The following is a 24019-nucleotide window of genomic DNA, read 5'->3' as shown; positions in this document are numbered from 1 at the left end:
ATCCATTGATTATTTAGTAGCATGTTGTTAAGCCTCCATGTGTTTGTGAGCTTTTTTGTTTCCTTTGTAGAATTTATTTCTACTTTTATACCTTTGTGGTCTGAAAAATTGGTTGGTAGAATTTCAATATTTCTTTGCTGTTGTTTTCCTTGCCCGGGGAGATATGTTCAAGAAGAGGTCACTCATGTTTATGTCTCAGAGGTTTTTGCCTCATTTGTTCTTTTTCCAGTTTCGATAATTGTGATGTTAGACTATTCATTTGGGATTGTTCTTCCTTCTTCAAGTGTGCCTGGATTGCTATATACTTTCCTCTTAAGACTGCTTTCGCTGCATCCCACAGAAGTTGGGGCTTAGTGTTGTTGTTGTCATTTGTTTCTATATATTCCTTGATCTCTATTTTGATTTGTTCATTGATCCATTGATTATTTAGTAGCATGTTGTTAAGCCTCCATGTGTTTGTGAGCTTTTTTGTTTCCTTTGTAGAATTTATTTCTACTTTTATACCTTTGTGGTCTGAAAAATTGGTTGGTAGAATTTCAATATTTTGGAGTTTACTGAGGCTCTTTTTGTGAGCTAGTATGTGGTCTATTCTGGAGAATGTTCCATGTGCACTTGAGAAGAATGTGTATCCTATTCTTTTGGATGTAGAGTTCTGTAGATGTTTTTGTGAGCTAGTATGTGGTCTATTCTGGAGAATGTTCCATGTGCACTTGAGAAGAATGTATATCCTGTTGCTTTTGGATGTAGAGTTCTATTAGGTCCATCTGTTCTAGTGTGTTGTTCAGTGCCTGTGTGTCTTTACTTATTTTCTGCCCGGTGGATCTATCCTTTGGGGTGAGTGGTGTGTTGAAGTCTCCTACAATGAATGCATTGCAGTCTATTTCCCTCTTTAGTTCTGTTAGTATTTGCTTCACATATGCTGGTGCTCCTGTATTAGGTGCATATATATTTAGAATGGTTATATCCTCTTGTTGGACTGAGCCCTTTATCATTATGTAGTGGCCTTCTTTATCTCTTGTTACTTTCTTTGTTTTGAAGTCTATTTTGTCTGATATTAGTACTGCAACCCCTGCTTTCTTCTCACTGTTGTTTGCCTGAAATATGTTTTTCCATCCCTTGACTTTTAGTCTATGCTTATCTTTGGGTTTAAGGTGAGTTTCTTGTAAGCAGCATATAGATGGGTCTTGCTTTTTTATCCATTCTATTACTCTATGTCTTTTTATTGGTGCATTAAGTCCATTTACATTTAGGGTGACTATTGAAAGATATGTACTTATTGCCATTGCAGGCTTTAGATTCGTGGTTACCAAAGGTTCAAGGTTAGCTTCTTTAGTATCTTACTGCCTAACTTAGCTCGCTTATTGAGCTGTTATATACACTGTCTGGAGATTCTTTTCTTCTCTCCCTTCTTATTCCTCCTCCTCCATTCTTCATATGTTGTGTGTTTTGTTCTGTGCTCTTTTTAGGGGTGCTCCCATCTAGAGCAGTCCCTGTAGGATGCCCTGTAGAGGTGGTTTGTGGGAAGCAAATTCCCTCAGCTTTTGCTTGTCTGGGAATTGTTTGATCCCACCATCATATTTAAATGATAGTCGTGCTGGATACAGTATCCTTGGTTCAAGGCCCTTCTGTTTCATTGCATTAAGTATATCATGCCATTCTCTTCTGGCCTGTAGGGTTTCTGTTGAGAAGTCTGATGTTAGCCTGATTGGTTTTCCTTTATAGGTGACCTTTTTCTCTCTAGCTGCCTTTAAAACTTTTTCCTTGTCCTTGATCCTTGCCATTTTAATTACTATGTGTCTTGGTGTTGTTCTCCTTGGATCCTTTCTGTTGGGGGTTCTGTGTAATTCCATGGTCTGTTCGATTATTTCCTCCCCCAGTTTGGGGAAGTTTTCAGCAATTATTTCTTCGAAGAGACTTTCTATCCCTTTTCCTCTTTCTTCTTCTTCTGGTATCCCTATAATACGAATATTATACCTTTTGGATTGGTCACATAGTTCTGTTAGTGTTGTTTCATTCCTGGAGATCCTTTTATCTCTCTCTATGTCAGCTTCTATACATTCCTGTTCTCTGGCTTCTATTCCTTCTATGGCCTCTTGCATCTTATCCATTCTGCTTATAAATCCTTCCAGGGATTGTATCACTTCTGTGATCTCCTTCCTGACATCTGTGATCTCCCTCCAGACTTCATCCCACTGCTCTTGCATTTTTCTCTGCATCTCATCCCATTGCTCTTGCATTTTTCTCTGCATCTCTGTCAGCATGTTCATGATTTTTATTTTGAATTCTTTTTCAGGAGGACTGGTTAGGTCTGTCTCCTTCTCAGGTGTTGTCTCTGTGATCTTTGTCTGCCTGTAGTTTTGTCTTTTCATGGTGGTAGAGATAGTGTGCAGAGCTGGTACAAGTGGCCGCTGGAAGAGCTTCCCTTGTTGGTTTATGGCCTTCCTCACCTGTGAGAATAGCGACCTCTGGTGGCTTGTGCTGGGCAGCTGTGTGCAGATAGGGCTTCTGCTTCCTGCCCGGTTGCTATGGAGTTTATGTCCACTGTTGCTGTGGGCGTGGCCTGGCTGGGGCTGCTCCTCCAAAATGGTGGAGCCCTGTTGGAGGGGGAGCGGCTGGGAGGCTATTTATCTCCATAAGGGGCCTCTGTGCTCCCTGCTGCCCAGGGGGTTAGAGTGCCCAGAGATCCCCAGATTCCCTGCCTCTGGTCTAAGTGACCTGTCCTGCCCCTTTAAGACTTCCAAAAAGCACTCTCCAAACCAAAACAACAACAGCAACAATTAGAGAGGGAACAGAAAAAAAAAAAAAAAAAGGAAAAAACACTTGATTTTTTTTTTTTTTGTTCTCAGGCGCCGGTCCCAGGCACCCGCTCACTGGTCCTGCTGCCCTGCCTCCCTAGCACCAGGGTCCCTGTCCCTTCAAGGCTTCCAAAAAGCACCCGCCCACTGGTCCCGCAGGGAAAAATGCGTGATATTCTTTGTCCTCAGGCACCGGTCCCAGGCACCCGCTCACCAGTCCCGCCGCCCTTCCTCCCTAGCACCGGGGTCCCTGTCCCTTTAAGGCTTCCAAAAAGCACTCGCCAAAAAGAGGGAAAAAAAGGGGGAAAACGCGCGATTTCCTCCGTCCTCAAGTGCCGGTCCCAGGCACCCGCTCACCGGTCCCGCCACCCTGCCTCCCTAGCAACGGGGTCCCTGTCCCTTTAAGGCTTCCAAAAAGCACTTGCCAAAAAAAAAAAAAACTGCTCCGGTTTCTTTCCACCCGCTGGGAGCTGGGGGGAGGGGCGCTCGGGTCCCGCTGGGCCAGGGCTTGTATCTTACCCCCTTCGCAAGGCACTGGGTTCTTGCAGGTGTGGATGTGGTCCTATGTCCTGTGGTCTCTATTTTAGGAAGATTTTTCTTTGTTATATTTTCATAGCTCTATGTGTTTTTGGGAAGAGATTTCCACTGCTCTGCTCACGCCGCCATCTTGGCTCCGCCTCTTTCTATCCCTTTTTATTTCTCTTCTTCTTCTGGTACCCCTATAATGTGAATATTATTCCGTTTGGATTGGTGACACAGTTCTCTTAATATTGATTCATTCCTGGAGATTCTTTTATCTCTCTCTGCATCAGCTTCTATGCATTCCTGTTCTCTGGTTTCTGTTCCATCAATCGCCTCTTGTATCTTATCCATTCTGCTCATAAATCCTTCCATAGATTGTTTCATTTCTGTAATCTCCTTCTGGACATCATTCCTTAGCTCTTGCATATTTCTCTGCATGTCCATAAGCATGGTTATGACCTTTATTTTGAATTCTTTTCAGGGAGATTGGTTAGGTCTGTCTCCCCAGATTCCTTCTCAGGGGAGGATGTCTGGATTAGTCTGGTCTGTATCAAATTTTTCTGCCTTTTCATGGCAATAGAGGTAGTTGTCGGGAGCTGGCGCATGTGTTGGCTGGGAGAACGTCCCTCCTTGCTAGTTGTGGCCTTCCTCTCCTGGGAGAACAGTGACTCCTAGCGGCTTGTACTGGGCAGCCATGCACAGACAGGTTTTTCATTCTTGCCCAGCCATTGTGAAAGAAGTTCTGCCCTGCTGCCGCAGGCTGCTGCTCCAATATGGTGGAGCAGCATCGGAGGGCAAGCTGGCGGGAGGCTGTTTATCTCTGTGAGGGGCCTCTGAGCTGTCCTGCCGCCCAGGGTGTTAGGGTGCCTGGAGTTCCCTGGGATTCCCAGCTGCTGGGCTTAGTGTCCCAGGACATTTCCATCCAGCTGTGGGGTCCCTGTCCCTTTAAGTCTTTCAAAAAGCACTCACTTTTCTTTGTCCCAGGGGCACCGGCTGATGGGACCCACTCGCAGGTTTCACTGTCCCATTTCTCTAGTATCCAGCACCTCACGCACTGTGTGTCTGCGTTCCCAGTGCCAAAGTCTAGGGCTGGGTGTTTAGCAGTGCTGGGCTCCCTCTCCCTCCTGGCTCTGACTCCTCTCCTCCTGCTGGGAGCTGGGGTGAGGGGCGCTTGGGTCCCGCCAGGCCGTGGCTTGTATCTTACCCCTTTGTGATGCACTGGGTTCTCACAGGTGTGGATGTAGCCTGGCTATTTTCCTGTATCTTCTGGTCTCTCTTTAAGGGATAGTTGTATTTGTTGAATTTTCAAAAATATATATGGTTTTGGGAGGAGATTTCCGCTGCTCTACTCACACTGCCATCTTGGCTCCACTCCCTGTTCTATTGTTCTTGATGCAACTGTGAATGGACTTGTTTTCCTCATTTCTTTCTCTGCTAGTTCATTGTTAGTGTTTTGGAATGCCACAGATTTCTGTCTATTAATTTTGTATCCTGCAACTTTTCTGAATTCCAATATTAGATCTAGTAGTTTTGGAGAGGAATCTTTAGGGTTTTTTGTGTACAATATCATGTCATCTGCAAATAGTGACAATTTAACTTCTTCTTTGCTAATCTGGATGCCTTTTATTTATTTGTGTTGTCTGATTGCCATGGCTAGGACCTCCCGTACTGTGTTGGATCGAAGTGGGAAAAGTGGGCATCCTTGTCTTGTTCCCAATCTTAGAGGAAAAGCTTTCAGCTTCTTGCTGTTAAGTATGATGTTCGCTGTGGATTTGTCATATATGGTCTTTATTATGTTGAGGTACTTGCCCTGTATACCCATTTTGTTGAGAGTTTTTATCATGAAAGGATGTTGAATTTTGCCAAATACTTTTTCAGCATCTATGGAGATGATCATGTAGTTTTTGTCCTTCTTTTTGTTGATGTGGTGCATGATGTTGATGGATTTTCGAATGTTGTACCATCCTTGCATCCCTGGAATAAATCCTGCTTGATCATGATGGATGATCTTTTTGATGTATTTTTGAATTTGGTTTGCTAATATTTTGTTGAGTATTTTTGCATCTACATTCATCAGGGATATTGGTCTGCAATTTTCTTTTTTTGTGGTGTCTTTGCCTGGTTTTGGTATTAGAGTGATGCTGGCCTCATAGAATGAGTTTGGAAGTATTCCCTCTTCTTCTACTCTTTGGAAAACTTTGAGGATGGGTATTAAGTCTTCACTAAATGTTTGATAAAATTCAGAGGTGAAGCCATCTGGTCCAGGGGTTTTGTTCTTAGGTAGTTTTTTGATTACCAGTTCGATTTCGTCGCTGGTAATTGGTCTGTTCAGATTTTCTGTTTCTTCCTTGGTCAGCCTTGGAAGGTTGTATTTTTCTAGAAAGTTGTCCATTTCTTCTTGGTTACCCAGTTTGTTAGCATATAATTTTTCATAGTATTCTCTAATAATTCTTTGTATTTCTGTGGTGTCCATAGTGAGTTTTCCTTTCTCATTTCTGATTGTGTTTATGTGAGTAGACTTTTTTTTCTTGATAAGTCTGGCTAGGGGTTTATCTATTTTGTTTATTTTCTCAAAGAACCGGCTCTTGCTTTCATTGATTCTTTCTATTGTTTCATTCTTCTCAATTTTATTTACTACTGTTCTAATCTTTATTATATCCCTCCTAGTGACTTAGAGCCTCATTTGTTCTTCTTTTACTAGTTTCATTAATTGTGAGTTTAGATTCTTTTACTAGTTTTGTTAACTGCACATATGGGTTTGTTCTTCTTTCCTGAGGTAGTCTTGTATTGCAATATATTTTCCTCTTAGCATGGCCTTTGCTGCATCCCACATCTTTTGCAATGTTGAATTAGTGTTGTCATTTTTCTCCATATATTGCTTGATCTCTATTTTTTTTGGTCATTGATCCATTGGTTATTTAGGAGCATATTGTGAAGCCTCCATGTGTTTGTGGAATTTTCCATTTCCTTTGCATAATTTATTTCTAGTTTCAAACCTTTGTAGTCTGAGAAACTGGTTGGTACAATTTCAATCTTTTTGAATTTCCAAGGCTCTTTTCCTGGCCTAGTATATGATCTATTCTTGAAAATGTTCCATGTGTACTTAAGAAGAATGTGTATTCTGTTGCTTTTGGGTGTACAGTTCTGGAGATGTCTGTTAGGTCCATCTGTTTTAATGTGTTGTTCAGTGCCTCTGTGTCCTTGCTTATTTTCTGTCTTGTTGATCTGTCCTTCAGAGTGAGTGGGGTGTTGAAGTCTCCTAGAATGAATGCATTGCATTCTATTTCCTCTTTTAATTCTGTTAGTATTTGTTTCACATATGCAGTGCTCCTATGTTGGGTGCATAGATATTTATGACAGTTATATATTCTGGTTGGAGTGACCCTTTTATCATTATGTAATGTCCTTCTTTGTCTCTTTGTCTTTCTTTGTTTTGAAGTCTATTTTGTCTGAAGCAAGTACTGCAACTCCTGCTTTTTTCTATTAGTTGCATGGAATGTCTTTTTCCATCCCTTCACTTTTAGTCTGTGTATGTTTTTGGGTTTAAAGTGAGTCTCTTGTAGGCACCATATAGATGGGTCTTGTTTTTTATCCATTCAGTGACTTTATGTCTTTTGATTGGTGCATTCAATCCATTTACATTTAGGGTGATTGCAGGCTTTAGATTCGTTCTTACCAAAGGTTCAAGGTTAACTTCCTTACTATCTGAGAGTCTAACAACTCACTTAATATGCTATTACAAACATGACCTAAAGGTTCTTTTTTTTCTCCTCCTTTTTCTTCCTCCTCCATTCTTTATATATTAGGTATCATATTCTGTACTCTTTGTCAATCCCTTGATTGATTTTGGGGATCGTCAATTTAATTTTGCATTTGCTTAGTAATTAAGTGTTCTACTTTCTTTACTGTGGTTTTATTTCCTCTGGTGACAGCTATTAAATCTTAGGAACACGTCCATCTGTAGCAGTCCCTCCAAAATAGACTGTAGAGATGGTTTGTGGGAGATAAATTCTCTCAGCTTTTGCTTATCTGGAAATTGTTTAGTCCCTCCTTCAAATTTAAATTATAATCTTGCCAGATAAAGTAATCTTGGTTCCAGGCCTTTCTGCTTCATTACATTAAATACATCATGCCACTCCCTTCTGGTCTGTAAGTTTTCTGCTGAAAAGTCCGATGTGCTTTCCTTTGTATGTGATCTTATTTCTCTCTCTGGCTGCTTTTACCAGTCTGTCCTTATCCTTGATCTTTGCCATTTTAATTACTATATGTCTTCATGTTGTCTTCCTTGGGTCCCTTGTGTTGGAAGATCTGTGCATCTTCATGGCCTGAGAGACTATCTCCTTCACCAGATTGGGGAAGTTTTCAGCAATTATGTCTTCAAAGACACTTTATATCCATTTTTCTCTCTTCTTCTTCTTCTGGTACCCCTATAATGTGAATATTGTTCCATTTGGATTCGTCACACAGTTCTCTCAATATTCTTTCATTCTTAGAGATTCTTTTTTCTTTCTGTTTCTCAGCTTCTTTGTATTCCTCTTCTCTAGTTTCTATTCCATTTATTATCTCCTGCACTGTATCTAGTCTGCTTTTAATACCCTCCATTGTGCTCTTCAACAATTGGATCTCCATCCAGAATTCATTCCTGAGTTCTTGAATATCTTTCTGTACCTCCATTAGCATGTTAATAATTTTTATTTTGAACTCCCTTTCAGGAAGAGTCATGAGGTCTATGTCATCTTTCTCAGGGGTTATATTAATTTTACTCTGTATGAGTTTCCTTTGGTGTTTCATATTTGTGTATGGCACCTTCTTGTGCCCAGAAGCTCTACTCTCTGGAGTTGCTCTGCCCTGAAGCATTGTCAGGGGTTGCAGGGGAGTAGTATTGGTGCCTGAGGGTAGGAAAGAGATGTTTCCTGCTTCCCGGCTGCTAATGCCTGTCTCCACTGCCTTAACCAGTGGGCTGAGCACAGAGGTATAAGCCTCTATGCTTTGCGCTTGTAGTTGCTGTTGGCAGATCTTCCCTCTGGCTGGCCTAATGCCAGGGTAGGGTTTGCTGGTTTGCAAGCCATGGGGGGCTGGCTGGGAGAAAGGCACTGTAGACTGTGTATCACAGATGGGTCCTTTGAGGTTTGTAGCCAGCCAGGGAGCTGGAGCACCTGAAGATTGTAAAAGTTCCCAACCTGCTGGGCAGACTGCACCCAGACAATTTCTCCTGAGCAGTAAGCTCTGTGCAATCCTTGCCACTTTAGCAGCTCTCTTGCTAAGGGCTTCCTTGTTATGAAGTCTCTCAGACTGGCCACCTTTCTTTTGTCCCAGAGCCACCAGACATGGATCCCTGCTTTCCACAAGTGGCTGGAATCTCAGTCTCTCTAGGAATTCTGCCTGTCTTAGCTTTCCGACCCCCTAATCATGAGAGTACCATGCAAGCACCATGAAATGTAGGTTTGTACTCCCAGAGCAGATCTCTGGCATTAGGTATTCAGCAGCCCCAAGCCTCTACTCCCTCCTCACTCCATTTCTATTCTTCCCGCCGGTGAGCTGGGGTGAGGGAAGGGCTTGGGTCCCACTGGGCCACAGCTTTCATATGTTACCCTGTTCCATGAGGTATGCTCTTTTCTCCAGGTGCATGCAGTCTGGAGCAGTTGCTCTCTCAGGATTAGTTGTATTAATTATATTTTCATATTTTATGTGGTTTTAGGAGGAAGCCTGTCTCACCTCTCATGCTGCCATCTTTAATCCTGTCTCCTGGTGCCTTACTTTTTATCCAGCAATTTCCCCACAGAGTTGTTGTCCGAATTATTTACCCTCCATATGTAGAAGCCATATGGCAGAGAATTGGCCAGCATCCAGGCAGTTTTCCAAGGCAGTCAATCAATCCATACATAACTGTGAGTTCCTACTCTGTGCAATACACTGCCAGGTGGAATAAAATGATGAGGGAAACAGTATTTTCTAAGCACAACCTATTAACCAATATACAACGGTCTATGAAGACTAGAGAGCAAGGGGCTGGCGTGTCAACAGTGAAGACACTGAGCCGGGAAGCAGAACCATGAAGTGTGCATACTGGCTTGTGCCCCATGGTTACACCCACCCGCGGGGCTGCTGGGTGGCCGTGTGGAGGGGGACACATGCCCTGTCCCAAGTGTGGGCTAGGGCAGTACTGGGCTGGAAAACTTGCTGCAGGTCATTCCTTCAGAGATGCTCTCTTAAAGCTGTTTTTCCCTGTGGAGAAAATAAGAGGATGGCAACAATGAGGAAAAATTGTGGCTATTTTAATTCTATTGTGGTTTTTTTTTTAACTTTGAGAAAAATATATGTGAAATTACAATAAGAATTTAGGGGAAGAAACTCCTGAAAAAGGAGCATGACAAACTCTTTGAGCATACCATGAATTAATGAGGACTTAACTTCACTTAACAATAGAATAAAAAGAATACTTTTATGCTGATTTAGAGTTGATCATTGGAAGAAAACTCAAGTTCACGTGTTACTGGCTGTAGTATAATATTTCTTTTCAAAGTCATTATTACCATAATGTTTTGAACTACATTCATTTCATTATGTAATGTGTGGGTACTCATTTTTGTGAACTATGCCATTTATTGTAGATCTTTTTATAGCATTTTCCAGGTTATATCTCTAACGACAGGTTTAGGTTTAGGAAATTTAGGGGCCAACAGGAGAGGTGAAAAATTGTTAAGGAGATAAAGTTTGTCTTTACCTCTGCCACACTATTCCTTTCCTGGCTTTGTCCTCCCTGCTATGATATCCCCAATACCCTTACTTCACTCATGAGGATTCCTTTCCCCCATAAAAATCAGAATTTAGTGAAGAATGACTTCAGTGATTTACATTCTCCCTCACCACAAGCATAATTTCCATATAATCCCCACCAAATTGAGGATTTCCAAATGTCACTGAATATGGGGCAGAATATCAGGGGGGCCTACAGATATTTGCTATATGCCTAAAATAAATTCATGATTAACATTTGTAGGCTGTACCTGTTAACAAAGCATTTACAGCAAGGTGCAAAAGAGACAAGAGGAAAACATTTGCCTCGGAAAGGTAGAATTCAGAATTCTGAGAGTTTGGTATAGATTTTAAGCAAACTTATTTCCACACTAAATAGATGTAACCACGTTTGTAAATTTATATAGTAAACAGGGTGGCAATAACATAAGAGAAAAACATACATCATTGGCATGTAATAGTAGCCATGCATATATAATAAATGTGTGAATATGATCTTTACTCATTAAAGAAAGTACAGAGGTATAGAGGATTTCATCACTTCTGTTAGCTCATGAATTAGTGTGAGCTATTGTGGATAGTTGCAAGTGGTAAATTTTCATCTCTTTCAGTATATTTCACAGTTTAGACTTTTAATTTATGTAATTCTCCTATTCCTGCTTAGTACGAGAGGCATTCCTGCCTGCATTTCTTTTTAGAAAAAAAAAATCTCCCTTTACATTCTTGAAAAGGCAAAATTATTTAGTTTAATAGTGATTAGCAAACCTGCAATTCTATGCTTCTGTCAATATAGCTGAATATATAATGTCAAAGTACTGGCCTTAAAATGCTTTAAAGTAAGTGCAAATAATGGGAAAATTTTAAGCTTGGATTTTTAACTTCTAAAAAACAGGTAATAGGCAGTACCTATGAATAAATATAACCAAAGAGGCAAAAGACCTATATTCTGAAAACTATAAGACATTGATTTAAGAAATTGAAGAAGACACAAATAAATGGAAACCTATTCCATGCTATTTGTTAGGAAAAAGTAATATATTGTTAAAATGGCCACACTGTGCAAAGCAATCTATAGATTCAATGCAATCTACATCAAAATACTAACGGCATTTTTCACTGAACTAGAGCAAATCATCCTAAAAATTGTGTGGAACCACAACACAACACAACACAACACAACAAAACAAAACAAAACAAAAAAACCCAAGTAGCCCAAAAATCTTGAGAAAGAACAAAGCTGAGGTTGTCACACTCCTTGATTTCAAACTATACTACAAAGCTACAGTGATTAAAACAGTATGGTGCTGACACAAGAATAAATACATAGGTCAGTGAAATAGGATAGAGAGCCTAGAAATAAACCCTTACCTATGTGATCAATTAATATATGACAAAGGAGGCAAGAATATACAATGGGGAAAAGATGGTCTCGTCAATAAATGATTGGGAAAACTGGACAGCTACATACAAAAGAATGAAACTGGACCAGTGTCTTACACCATGCACAGAAATAAACTCAAAATGGATTAAAAATCTAAAACCATAAAACTCCTATAAGAAAACAGGCAATAAGCTTTTAAACATCAGCAGTAGTAATTTTTTTCTGGATATGTCTCCCCAAGCAAGGGAAACAAAAGCAAAAATAAATGTGGGTCTATGTCAAACTATAAAGTTTCTGTGAGCAAAGGAAACCACCAATAAAATAAAAAGACAACCTACTCTATGGAAGAGTACATTTGCAAATGTTACATCTGGTAAGGGGCTAATTTCCACACTGTATAAAGAATTCATTCAAGTCCACACCAAAAAAACCCCCAAATAATCTGATCAAAAAATGGTCAGTGGACTTGAATAAACATTTATCCAAAGAAGATATACAGATGGCCAAAAGACATACGAAAGATTCTCAACATCACTTATCATCAGGGAAATGCAAATCAAAACCATAATCCGATATCATCTCAACTTGTCAGAATGGCTACTATATAAAAGACAAGAAATAACAAATGTTGGTGAGGCTGTAGAGAAAAGGGAATACTTGTACACTGCTGGCGGGCTTGCAAATTGGTGCAGCCACTACAGAAAACAGTATGGAAGTTTCTCAAAAAACTAAAAATAGAAATAACATGTGATTCAGCAATTCCACTTCTGGGAATTTACCTGAAGAAAACAAAATCAGTAACTGAAAAGATATATATGCTCCTGTGATTATTGCAGCATTATTTATAATACCAAAGTAAGGTAGCAACCTAAATGTCCATTGTTAGATGAATGGATAAAGAAGATATACACAGTGGAATACTATTCAGTTCAGAAAAAAGACATCTTGCCATTTGCAACAACCTGGATGGACCTAAAATGTATTATGATAAATTAAATAAGAAAGACAAATACTTTACGACTTCATTTATATGTGGAACCTGAAAAACAAAATGAATGAACAAAAAAACAAAACTAAATAGACTCATAAACACAGAGAACAGACTGGTAATTGCCACAGGAGGGGTGGGGTGGGGAGTGAGTGAAATAGGTGAAGGGAAAAAAGAATAGTGAGAATGTTGGTATATTGACTGGACAGTGATTACATGAGTGTAAACGTGTCAAAATTCAACAAACTGTATACTAAGATATGTGTACTTTAGTGTATGCACCTCATTATAAGAAACTAAAAATTAGAAAAAATAGGTAATAGGTATACACAATAAATTCCAAAATATATAAATGGTATATAGTTCATTCTCTTCCTGTCTCCCTGCTGCCCAATTCTGCTCCCCTGATGAAAATATTGCCCTTATTTTCCTGTGTATCTTCCAGAGGTAGCCTGTGTGTTCCATTTTTTTTATGTTTCATGTTTCATTTATTTATTTTAGATGACTCTAGAATTTATGATAAAAGCATGTACTTTTTATACTGGAAATTTAGTGAAGACCCACTTTTGGTAAGAATGCGATTTTTATATACTGTTTCTTCCTCTTTGTGTTCTTAATATTCTTCATATGAAGAACAACTCACCCACTTTTTCCCAGTTGTGCTGATTCTATTTATTCGTGTCTCCACCATTTTGTATTACATATTTCTTTTATATTTAATCAGCTTTTATGTAGCTAAAATATGTTCTTTACCTCTTTAAGGTATTACTTTTTTGTTTTGTTTTTCTTTTTTTAGTAAAACTTCAATATTTAATGTAGAGGTCCACAGTCCCTTATCTGAAACCCTTGGAGCCACTTATGCTTTGGAATTTAGACTCCTTTTTAAAAAAATTTTAGAAAAGTAATCCCTGCACATACTGTGTATTATATAACATCTCCCGTGGTGTCTGCGGAGGCACACTGGAACCAAACATATTTGAACCTCTTAGTATTTCAACAGTAAAATTTATATACATTCTTATTAAGTGAAATGAAGAAAGATTATGAACAGCCATGTGTGAAATGCAGAGAGGTTACAATGCAAAATTAATTGAGGTCAGGTGTAGTTTTGCCTCTAAATAGGTTATGAAAAAAACCCTCGGATTTCAGAGCTTTCTGGGTTTTAGAAATGTAGGAAAGGGAAGTATAAATTCAAAAGAAATGCAAAGCTGGATTGGAAACAAAACAATAAAAACAATTTAACACTTTCTTTATGTGCTGTGGTTTTTGAGGAGATAAAGGAGGTACTACTTCCCCCTCTCAGTTTGCTTACTAATGTATAGCCATAACATCCAAGTATTATCTTTCAGTGCTTTCTGCCTTAGCTCTTGGAGAGACATAGCAATACCTCGTGCAGATGAAGAGGACACTGTGGCTGAAAAAATGGAAAAAGCAGTGGAATATGACAATTTCAGACTTAAAAATTAGGTATTTCATCACTGGCACTCTTACTTGAAAGCTCGAAGAGAGCAACTTCAAGGTAAATCTTTACACAGTAGCAATTAGTTTTATTTGTGTTTTCAAAGAATCAACAAACTTAGCAGTTAAGCATAGTTTGTACTAGAGAACTTGTTATTTTTCTGCCTAGAGAATTGTTACGAAATATAAAGCCACTAATGTAAAACTTTTAATGAGGTTGTCTCAAAAGGTTTTGTTATTGTAATAGAAAGCAGGCGTATTTAAAATAAAATCCTCTGTATTTGTATGATGTATGTAAAAATATAAATATAAACCAGGGTCTACTATCAGCTTCTTTACATAACAGAGTTGGTATATTGCAGACTGGTAACAAGGCTGTAGAAAGCTCTCCATTCTTTATAGATATTTCATTTTATGTTGAGGAAACAAAGAAAAATAGTTTTCTTTTACTTAAACCTGTGGTAGGTGTAATGAGTGGATGGTGCGTGTATGTGATGTTATGAGCAGGGTAGAGAACTCCAGCCTTTTGCTCAGATTTTATCCACTTCACTAGATACTGACTTACGTCTGTTGCTAATCACAGAATCAGTTCCTCTTGTCTGCAACTGTGGGTACATAAAGATAACATGCCTGTATTTCTGAGAAGAAAGAATTGGCTGCAGCTAAATAGACCCTGCCCTCTGTGAGCAGTGCTCCCCAGCCTGCCGCTGTCGTCCTCCTTCCTGCTCCCTCCCCGTCTGTGAGCTTTGGACCCCTGGTTAAAAAATACATATATGGAGCAATCTACTTAATCATAGGGCATTTAACTGAATCAGAATACTACCTATGATTATATTTCTATGAATGTTTGGAAGTTCTGGTTTTATAAAGCACAGATTTATTTAAAAAAGAAATGATATATATCGTGACATTTTATTACATCTATTGCATCTTAATGTCTGAGGGCAAAGTTTAAAGGTTAACAAAGTCTCAGGAGCATACTATATACTACTATCAAAAGTAATTAATTTCTGGTGCAAGTAAATTAAAAAATGATCAGATGCAACATTGGTTCATATTATAAACATGATAGAGTATCAAGCATTTTATTTTTTTGGAAACAGCTTAAACCACATATGATAATCTAATACATTTTCTTCAGATACACTATTGTGGATAGAAAAGATTATCCATTGTCACAAACTAATGAATATCCTAATCAAATGGAGGGATAAAGTGAGACATAAGCATAAAAAGAGAGAAGATGATATGGTATATTGGAAATCTAATTTTTTTTAAAACTGAATTTTTCTGTTATATTGATATTACCTCATATAATAATGCTATCTGTGGAAAAACCACTAAAATCCTGAATATCATATACTTTTAATGGGGTCCTTTTTCTCTTAATTTAGTAATTTAAATTTCACTTCAGCAATCCAAAATGTTTCTTAATAAATTGCACTGTTTCTTTTGAACTATGAACATCAAGGAAAAATCTTCTAACATTTTGTTTAAATTTATTGATAAAGACACTATGATTTTTTTAAAGCACACATTTAGATGGATATAGATGTCTAAAATGGAAGGTAAATGATTTGATATTTTAATAGAGAAATAACTGATAAAGACTGAATAAATTTATTCTTTTCTAGATAAGATTAAATTATTTATTATTTTTCAACATTCAGTTTAATAAATTACAATCTTCATATCAAATTACTTTTAAAATTACTAAATTGCTAACCTTAAAGGATCATTCTTAACTGGGACACCCCCTAGGAGTTAAAGCAAAACAAAGGACCCTAGCAAAACTCCTGTAAAGTTACAAATATCTCTAGTTTGCTTAAGCTATTAATATGTTATTATTTAAGGTGGTTTTAGAATATTCACAGTAAGTACTAGGATCAGATGTAGAAAAATGCTGGACTTTTTTGTAGTTACATTATTCAGTACGTATTGTTTCATTAATATTCTTTGAAAAACAAAGTTGGGATAAATAGGAAAAAGAAAAATTGAAAGAAATTAAATCCCCTGTTCTGCGGTTGCCCCAAGGAAGGCAGGATCAATGCCTCTCACCCCAAACTGGTTCAGGTGTTGAGACTGACAATGCCACACATATACCAAGAGAGTATGAAAAGATTTATTACTCACATAACCCTTGAAATGATTCTAGAGTCTGTGGAGGATTCTGAGAGGCATAAAGCACAGTTCTCGCTCTCAGAAGTTTATCACCCACTGGTTTTGAGCTGCAGTTCTTATAGGCTGTCGACTGCATTTTCAGTGTTGCCAGTTAAACAGTTACACTTTGGGTATCACCGTTTTAGTCTGTGCACTGAGTGTTTTCCACTACTCTGTGTGCTAGTGTTTTGACCCTGGCCCCACCATGCCTGATCACTGATTGTCTAATGGTGAAATAGGTGATCCTACGTGACCAGTCTTCTTCTTTCCTCCCCTCTTAAATTTACACCCTAAGAGGATAATTGTTAGCCTGCTGCTGAGAGGGGGCAGCATTATTCTTAATCATTCCCATGCACCAAGCATAATGTTTTTGTTTTTTGTTTTTTTTGTGTGCACAGTAGTTAATATACATTCATATATACATAATAATGTATTTATATATAATATGATAATATTATCCTTAATATAGTTGCATATTATATAGTTAATCGGGTGTCTAGAGAAAATGTTTCCTCTTGCACTGTGATGTCTTGGCCTAACAATCACTCTGCCTTCCCTTAGGAAGACGGAGTGAGGATGGCAGGGGTGGGCTGGGAGGGGAAGCAGGGAACTCGGGGCTGCTGGTTCTCCAGTCTGTGTGTGCCCTTCCTCGGGCTCTAATACTTATATAAACTACACCCAAATTGTGTGTGTGTGAAACACGTGTCTACCTTAGGGCTTTTTCTTGATTATGCAGTTTTCAGGAATGTATCAAAAGTTAAAATAGTGACTTCCTATAACCATAAAGCAGGCAAGTCCCAAATTCCTTCCTTTTAACTCTCCTTTTTTATCTCCATGCTAACCACCTCTTTTCCATGCCCCAAATACCAGTCCTATCCTTAACAGAACCTCCACTTTGAGGATTTCGGCTTCCTCATCTATGAAAGAGGAGGATGGACCACATCTTTAAGGCTGCCTCTGCCAATGTTGTATGACAACTACTGGAAATGATACATAAAGCTGTGGTGGCTCAGAGTATAATAAGTATGCTGTGGACAAAGATAACTAATGTAATGATGATGATAATAATAAATAATGTTCAATTAGTGCCATTATGGTGCAAAGCACTGGACTTTGTATTTATCATCTCATCTAACTCTTATAATAATTCCATGGAATCTGTGAATTATTTTTGTGGCAGCTGTTAAAATATGAACTTCAATTGAAAGAATGGAAAAACAACTTAAAATTCAGATTTGTTGCTAAAGAAGAATTCATTTCCCCTGATCTATCTGAAGTCTGTCTTGTAGGTGATATTCCTGAATGTGACATTTCACTGCTACCAGAAAGAGCAGTGTTACAGGTTTGTATGACTAATTTTATCTTAACTAGTTATTGTCACCATGTTTGTGCAAAGGGTGGTTTTATGAACCTTACGTGAATGGTGAAAGTCGTATCTTAAAGAAATGTATGTTTTACAACTTGTTTTAGGCTATTTCATTTTTTAGAGGTCATCCTTTTGCATGACCATAACTATAACAACCAAAAATGGAGAAATTAAAGCTGTAGGAAATAAGAATGAAAGGAATGTTTTTACTTTCTTCCTTTTCAAGCATATGTTGTCATTTAAGGTGCAACAGATTTTAGATACTGTGACAATTACCTTTTTTTTTGTTTTGTTTTGTTTTTGTTTTGTTTTGAGAGGGCATCTCTCATATTTATTGATCAAATGATTGTTAACAACAATAAAATTCTGTATAGGGGAGTCAATGCTCAGTGCACAATCATTAATCCACCCCAAGCCTAATTCTTGTCAGTCTCCAATCTTCTGAAGCGTAATGAACAAGTTCTTACATGGTAAACAAATTCTTAAATAGTGAATAAGTTCTTACATGGTGAACAGTACAAGGGCAGTCATCACAGAAACTTTCGGTTTTGATCACGCATTATGAACTATAAACAATCAGGTCAAATATGAATATTCGTTTGATTTTTATACTTGATTTATATGTGGATCCCACATTTCTCCCTTTATTATTATTATTATTTTTATTTTTAATAAAATGCTGAAGTGGTAGGTAGATGCAAGATAAAGGTAGAAAACATAGTTTAGTGCTGTAAGAGAGCAAATGTAGATGATCAGGTGTGTGCCTGTAGACTATGTGTTAATCCAAGCTAGACAAGGGCATTAAAACATCCACAGATGCAGAAGATTTCTCTCAAAACAGGGGGGGTGAGGTTCTAAGCCTCACCACTGTTGATCCCCAATTTCTCACCTGATGGCCCCCCTGCGACTGTGCCTGTCTTAGGTTGTTCCTCCCTTGAGGAATCTTACCCGTCTCTGGCTAACCAGTCATCTTCCGGGGCCATACAGGGAGATGTAAAGTTGGTAAGTGAGAGAGAAGCCATATTGTTTGAAAAGGTTAACTTTTTACTTCTTTGCAGATTTATGCCCTGTGGCTTCTATGCCCAGCATTTGTCTCGAGGTATCTTTACCACCTGGAGGAATTATGATACTCGGTAAATTCGATATGAGGCATGAATTCTATTTAAGGGTTGTAATTAGGAAGGAAGAAGAAAAGCTATAGAAGTAGCAGACAGAAGAAAACATGGGAAGATTGATTATTTCTTTGACATATCTTCTTGTAGAGTAACTTAAGCATGTATAGGTTTTAAACTACTAATTAAATTGCGCACACACATTAACATAGTAGGAATACAGTTACATAACCAAAGCAGATCTATAATTACTAGCCATCTCCTGTGAAGCCAAGAAAACCAGTTAGGCACCCTAGGCATTTGTGAAAATTTGTCTATGATATGATGGATATTGTCCAACTGTACTTGAACAGTCTGAGAGAAATCAGACAAATTAAAACAACCCATTCCTGGGAGCTGTTCACATCCCATATGTTCTTTTAACAGTAGATAGTCTGTAGTTGTAAGAGACACTTACTTTTAATCTCTAATCCTTTAATTTTACATTATGCCTCTATTGTGGACTGTAAGTGGGGCTCATCTTATTGCAACTTTCAGTTAGTTAAAATATTTATGCATATTATCTTTATTCCTTAGATGGCGAATTCATAAAAATAAGAATCATATATCTATATTTTACAACTCATTAAATTGATCTCTGGAATATAAACCGTAATTCCAAGTACTGGTTATATTCTGTCCTATTTTGACAGATAAGTAATTTCTACTTTGTGGGACTGCTTGGTAAATGCTGAAACATTTGTAAAGGTTTTTAACTTCTCCTCTTTCATTTCTGATTTTATTTATTTGAGTCCTCTATCTTTTTTTCTTGATGGGTCTAGCTAAAGGTTTACCAGTTTTATCTTTTCTAAGAACCAGCTCTTAGTTTCATTGATCTTTTAAGCCTTTATTTCATTTATTTCTGCCTTGACATTTACTATTTCCACCCTCCTACTAATTTTGGATTTTGTTTGTTCTTTTTTAGGCCTTTAGGTGTAAGGTTAGATTGCTTGAGATTTTTCCTATTTCTTGAGGTAGGCCTGTATCATTATAAGCTTTCCTCTTAGGACTCCTTTTATTGAGTCCCAAAGATTTTGAACCATTGTGTTTCTATTTCCATTAGTCTCCAACTTTTTTTTTTAATTCCTCTAGTTTTCTTCATTGACTCAATGGTTGTTCTGTAGCGTGTTGTTTAGTCTGATGTGTTTGTGTTTCTTCCAGTTTTTTTCTGGTGACTGATTTCCAATTTCATATCATCCTGTTCAGAAAAGGTGCTTGGTATGATTTCAGTCTTCTTAAGTTTATTGAGCCTAGTTTTGTGACCTAGCCTGTGATCCATCCTGGAAAAATGTTCCACGTACACATGAAAAGAATGTGATCCTGGAGAGAGTTCTAGCAGTTTCTCTGCAGTTTGGCTGCTCCTCTCACTTTGAAAATTGGCTTCTTTCACTACTTACAGTCTAGTTGCCTTTCAAGGGCATTTTTGTGTGTGTGTCCCAGGGGCAGGTGTGCACGTGTCTGTGCACAGTCCCTCAGTGGTCTCTTGCCCTGCTGCAGGTCTTGGAATTGGGGGTGGGTTCTTACATAACCATGTCTCCATCTCTCTTGCCATTTTCAAAGAATGTGGTCTCTCTATCCCTTTGTGTGCAGAAGCTGTTCATTCAGCCCTCAGTTCTTCCTCAGGAGGAGTTGCTCTGTATGTAGATGTAGATTCTCTCTGGGATCAGAGGTGCTGCGGAGCATCATTATTTACACTCCCCCTGCACATTAGGGGTAGATTAGGTGTGCATGGGAGGGGGTGAGTCCAGGTTTTTTCTATGTGGCTACCTTGGACATCTGTCCTTCTTGTTCTTTTAAGACTTTTCTTTTTATCATTGAATTTTCAGCAATTTGATTATAATGTGCCTTGTTGTAGTTTTGCCTCCTTGGAATTCACTGAGCTATGGATATGCAGGTTTCTATTTTTTCTCAAATATTTTTCTGTTTCCTTCCTTCTTCTGAGACTACAATTACACCTATATTAGACAACTTAATATTGTCCCACAAATCACTGAATTACTGTTCACTTTTTGTTAACCTTCTTCTATTCTTTCTGTGCTTCATTTTGAAGTGCTTACTGCCATGTCTTCAAGTTCAGCACTATGTGTGTGTAACTGTCTTAAAAAAATCATTAACTTCTGTCTAAAATACCAGTAAAGGAAGCATTACTCACCAAAACTGGAAAAAAGGGCACCCACAATTCATGTAATAGCACCATGCTACTGACGTGTGAGTAAAGATGAACGTAGCTTGCTTCCTAATTCTTCCTGGCTTTTGGTAACTTCTTTTGCCTTCAACTACCTTATAGGAAAAAAAAGATGCATGCAGTCAACCTTGATTTTAGAAACATCTCAGAAGAGACAGAGAGAGAGGAAGGCACAAGAAATTATAATTTGATTATAGTATATAACAAGAAAATCATTGGTCATTAGTGGCTTTTGGCTAGTTTCGTAGCAGAGATTTTTGTTGCTATTGTTAATTGCCTGCCCCCAAAAGAATTAAACAGTGTTTTCTTAGTAAAAAAAAAAAGGCAGTGTCTAATCTGTTATTAAGCCCTCCCAGTGAAGTTTTTCATTACCGATATTGATTTATCTCTAGAAGTTTAATTAGATCATTTTTAAAATTTCGACTTCTCTCCATTTTTCTGTGAAATCCTTGAACATTTTTAGAATAGCTGTTTTTTTAAAGAACTTATCTACTAGTTCTGTTATTCTTATAATTTTTATGTGTGTTTCTATTTTTTATTTTTCTTTTGGCAATGTCAGATTTTCCTGCTTTCTACAGATATAGTAATTTTTAAATTAAATCCTGGATATTTTGTAAGTTACATTGTTAAGTGCTTGGATATTTTTCTCTTTGTTTAACTAGTGTTGAATTTTATTCTGTCAGTTAATTTATCTGAAGATAGGTTAATCTTTTCTCAGTTAATTTGTTTAAGGTTTGCTAAGGAAAGTCTAGAGTTACTTTTATTCTAAAGATAATTTATCCTTACTCCTATGATATGATCTTTCTGGGACTTTACTGAATGACCCAAGTGTTCAGTGACATGTCTATATCTTGATTTGTCTCAACTTGTACAGCTCCCAATTCCTTATGAACTCTAGTAATTGCTCTGCCTACCGATGCCTGATAGATGTTTTGTCCCTGGTGATCATTTTTTGTCCAGACTCATGGACTGTCTCACTCTGTACACAAAAAGCTTAGAATGCTAAGATGAAAGAAACTCTGTAGATTTCTCAAGCTCTTCTTCTGTGTAACTCCCACATTTCTAGTACTCTGCCCATAAATTCCAGCAGCCTCATTTTCCTTCAACCCCATTACCTATCTCCTTGGCTTAGTGAGATGGTCTGGAACTCTCTCTTGCAAGCAGACAATAAATGCTTCCACACAGAAAGTCCGGGCCATCATTAAGTCTCATCTCATTTATTTCCCTTCCATCAGAGATAACAATATTGTGATGCCTATTGTCCTAAATCTGAAAGAAGTTTAAAAAATATGTTCTGTCTGTTTTTCTAGTTGTTTATGGTGGTAAGGATAGTCTGGTAGCAGCTACTCATCATGGTTGGAAGTGGAACATCGTTGATGATTTCCTGAACCTGTATGGTGTTCACCCTCAGTGGCCCCAAACAGTATCTGTCTATCCTTCTAGGGGTCTCTTCCTTCTGTTTCTTATAGAAACTGTTTAAGCTCTTATTATGGACTGAATGTTTGTGCCCCCTCTTCCCCAACTCCTGTGTTGAAGCCCTCACTCCCAGAGTGACTGTTTTTGGAGACAGGGCTTGTGAAGAAGTGATGAAGTTAAATGAAGTCACGAGGGTTGGCTCCTAATCTGATAGGGTGCCTGTATATGAAGAGGCAGAGACACCAGAACTTCTTCTCTGCCATCTGATCACACAAGAAGGCAGTCATCTGCGATCCAGGAAGGGAGTTCTCACCAGGAACCAAATGGGCTAGGACCTTAATGTTGAACTTCCTAGCCTCCAGAGCTATGAGAAATAAATTTGTTGTTTAAGCCATCCATTGTATGGCATTTTGTTATGATAGCTTGAGCAGACTAATAAAACTTGTCTTCATCGTTCTTACAATAAATCCCCCACTTTATTGCTCTTCACCTTCACTGAGAAAATATAGGCTATCACATAAGAACTCCTTCAACTTATTTCCTGACCCCTTTCCTCAGTCCTGTTTTTCTGACCTCTGTAACCTCTTTTCAGATGTAGCATCCATACCTGTCTTTGCTTCCTTTTCTGTTCTTAAGGGATTTTGCCTTTGTAAGGTACAGTATTTATATCAGGTGTTTTTCTTTAATTTCTGCTACAGGTAGTGATGCCGTCTTACTTTCAGACCATTATTATATCAGTTTTGAGTCAATGAAGAGTAGTTGACAGAAAGCTACATAATTAGCTTTAAATACAAAACTGTTTCTGAACATAATTTTGTTCCTCTTAAGCAAGGAACTCAATGGTCCAGTCATGCTGAATCATTCTTGGATGTCTTGGATGTCTATTAATCATGTTCCCTGATTTAAAAGCATACAAAAAATATTTATCAAGTGAATTAATATATTATTTAAGAAATTACCCTCTGCTGCCCCAATTCAAAGTTAAAAAGGAAGGTTCAGGAGAGAACCAAGATGGCGGCATGAGTAGAGCAGTGGAAATCTCCCAAAACCATATATATTTTTGAAAATACAACAAATACAACTAATCCTAAAAGAGAGACCAGAAGATACAGCACAACAGCCAGACTACATCCACACCCACCAGAACCCAGCGCCTCACGAAGGGGGTAAGATACAAGCTGTGGCCCGGCGGGACCCGAGCACCCCTCCCACCAACTTCCGGTTGGGAGGATAGGAGTAGGAGCAGGGAGGGAGATGGAGCCCAGGACTGCTGAATACCCAGCCCCAGCCATCTGCACCAGAGCGCAGACACACAGTGTGTGCGTGGGGTGCTGGAAATTAGGGAAGCAGGACAGTGAGACCTGTGAGCAGGTCCCCGCAGCTGGCACCCCGGGGACAAAGAAAAGTGAGTGCTTTTTGAAAGTCTTAAAGGGACAGGGACCTCACAGCTGGATGGAAGTGCCCTGGAACACTTAGCCTAGCAGCTGGGAATCCCGGAGAACTCTGGGCACCCAAACCCCTGCAGCACAGCTCAGAGGCCCCTCACAGTGATAAACAGCCTCCTGCCTGTTCCCCCTCTGACACGGCTCCACCATATTGGAGAAGCAGCCTGAGGCAGGCCACACCCACAGCAACTGCAGAGCTAACTGAACTCCATAGTGGCCAGGCAAGATCAGAAGTCCCATCTGTGTGCAGCTGCCCAGCACAAGCCACTAGAGGCTGCTGTTCTCCCAGGAGAGGAAGGCCACAAACTGGCAAGAAGGGACTTTCTCTTATCCAACACACATGCCAGCTCCCCACAAATATATCTATCGCCATGAAAAGGCTGAAGAAATTGATAC

General features: G+C 38.6%; 1 long non-coding RNA gene across 4 annotated transcripts in view; it reads right to left on the bottom strand.

Annotated features, from left to right (window-relative positions):
* Positions 1-24019, bottom strand: part of LOC108404020 (uncharacterized) — a 54412-nt gene that overhangs the window by 10623 nt on the left and 19770 nt on the right. For 3 of the 4 annotated variants that reach the window (XR_005059853.2, XR_012132358.1, XR_012132360.1), the window contains exon 3: positions 20730-20857. This is a non-coding gene — a long non-coding RNA (uncharacterized lncRNA). Of the gene's footprint in view, positions 1-9411; positions 9543-20729; positions 20858-24019 lie in introns of all 4 variants that reach the window. The other variant, XR_012132359.1, reaches the window with a different exon arrangement.

Source organism: Manis javanica, chromosome 6, assembly GCF_040802235.1.
Source record: "Manis javanica isolate MJ-LG chromosome 6, MJ_LKY, whole genome shotgun sequence".
Lineage (NCBI taxonomy): Eukaryota > Metazoa > Chordata > Mammalia > Pholidota > Manidae > Manis > Manis javanica.
This window is presented reverse-complemented; position numbering and strand designations above follow the sequence as displayed.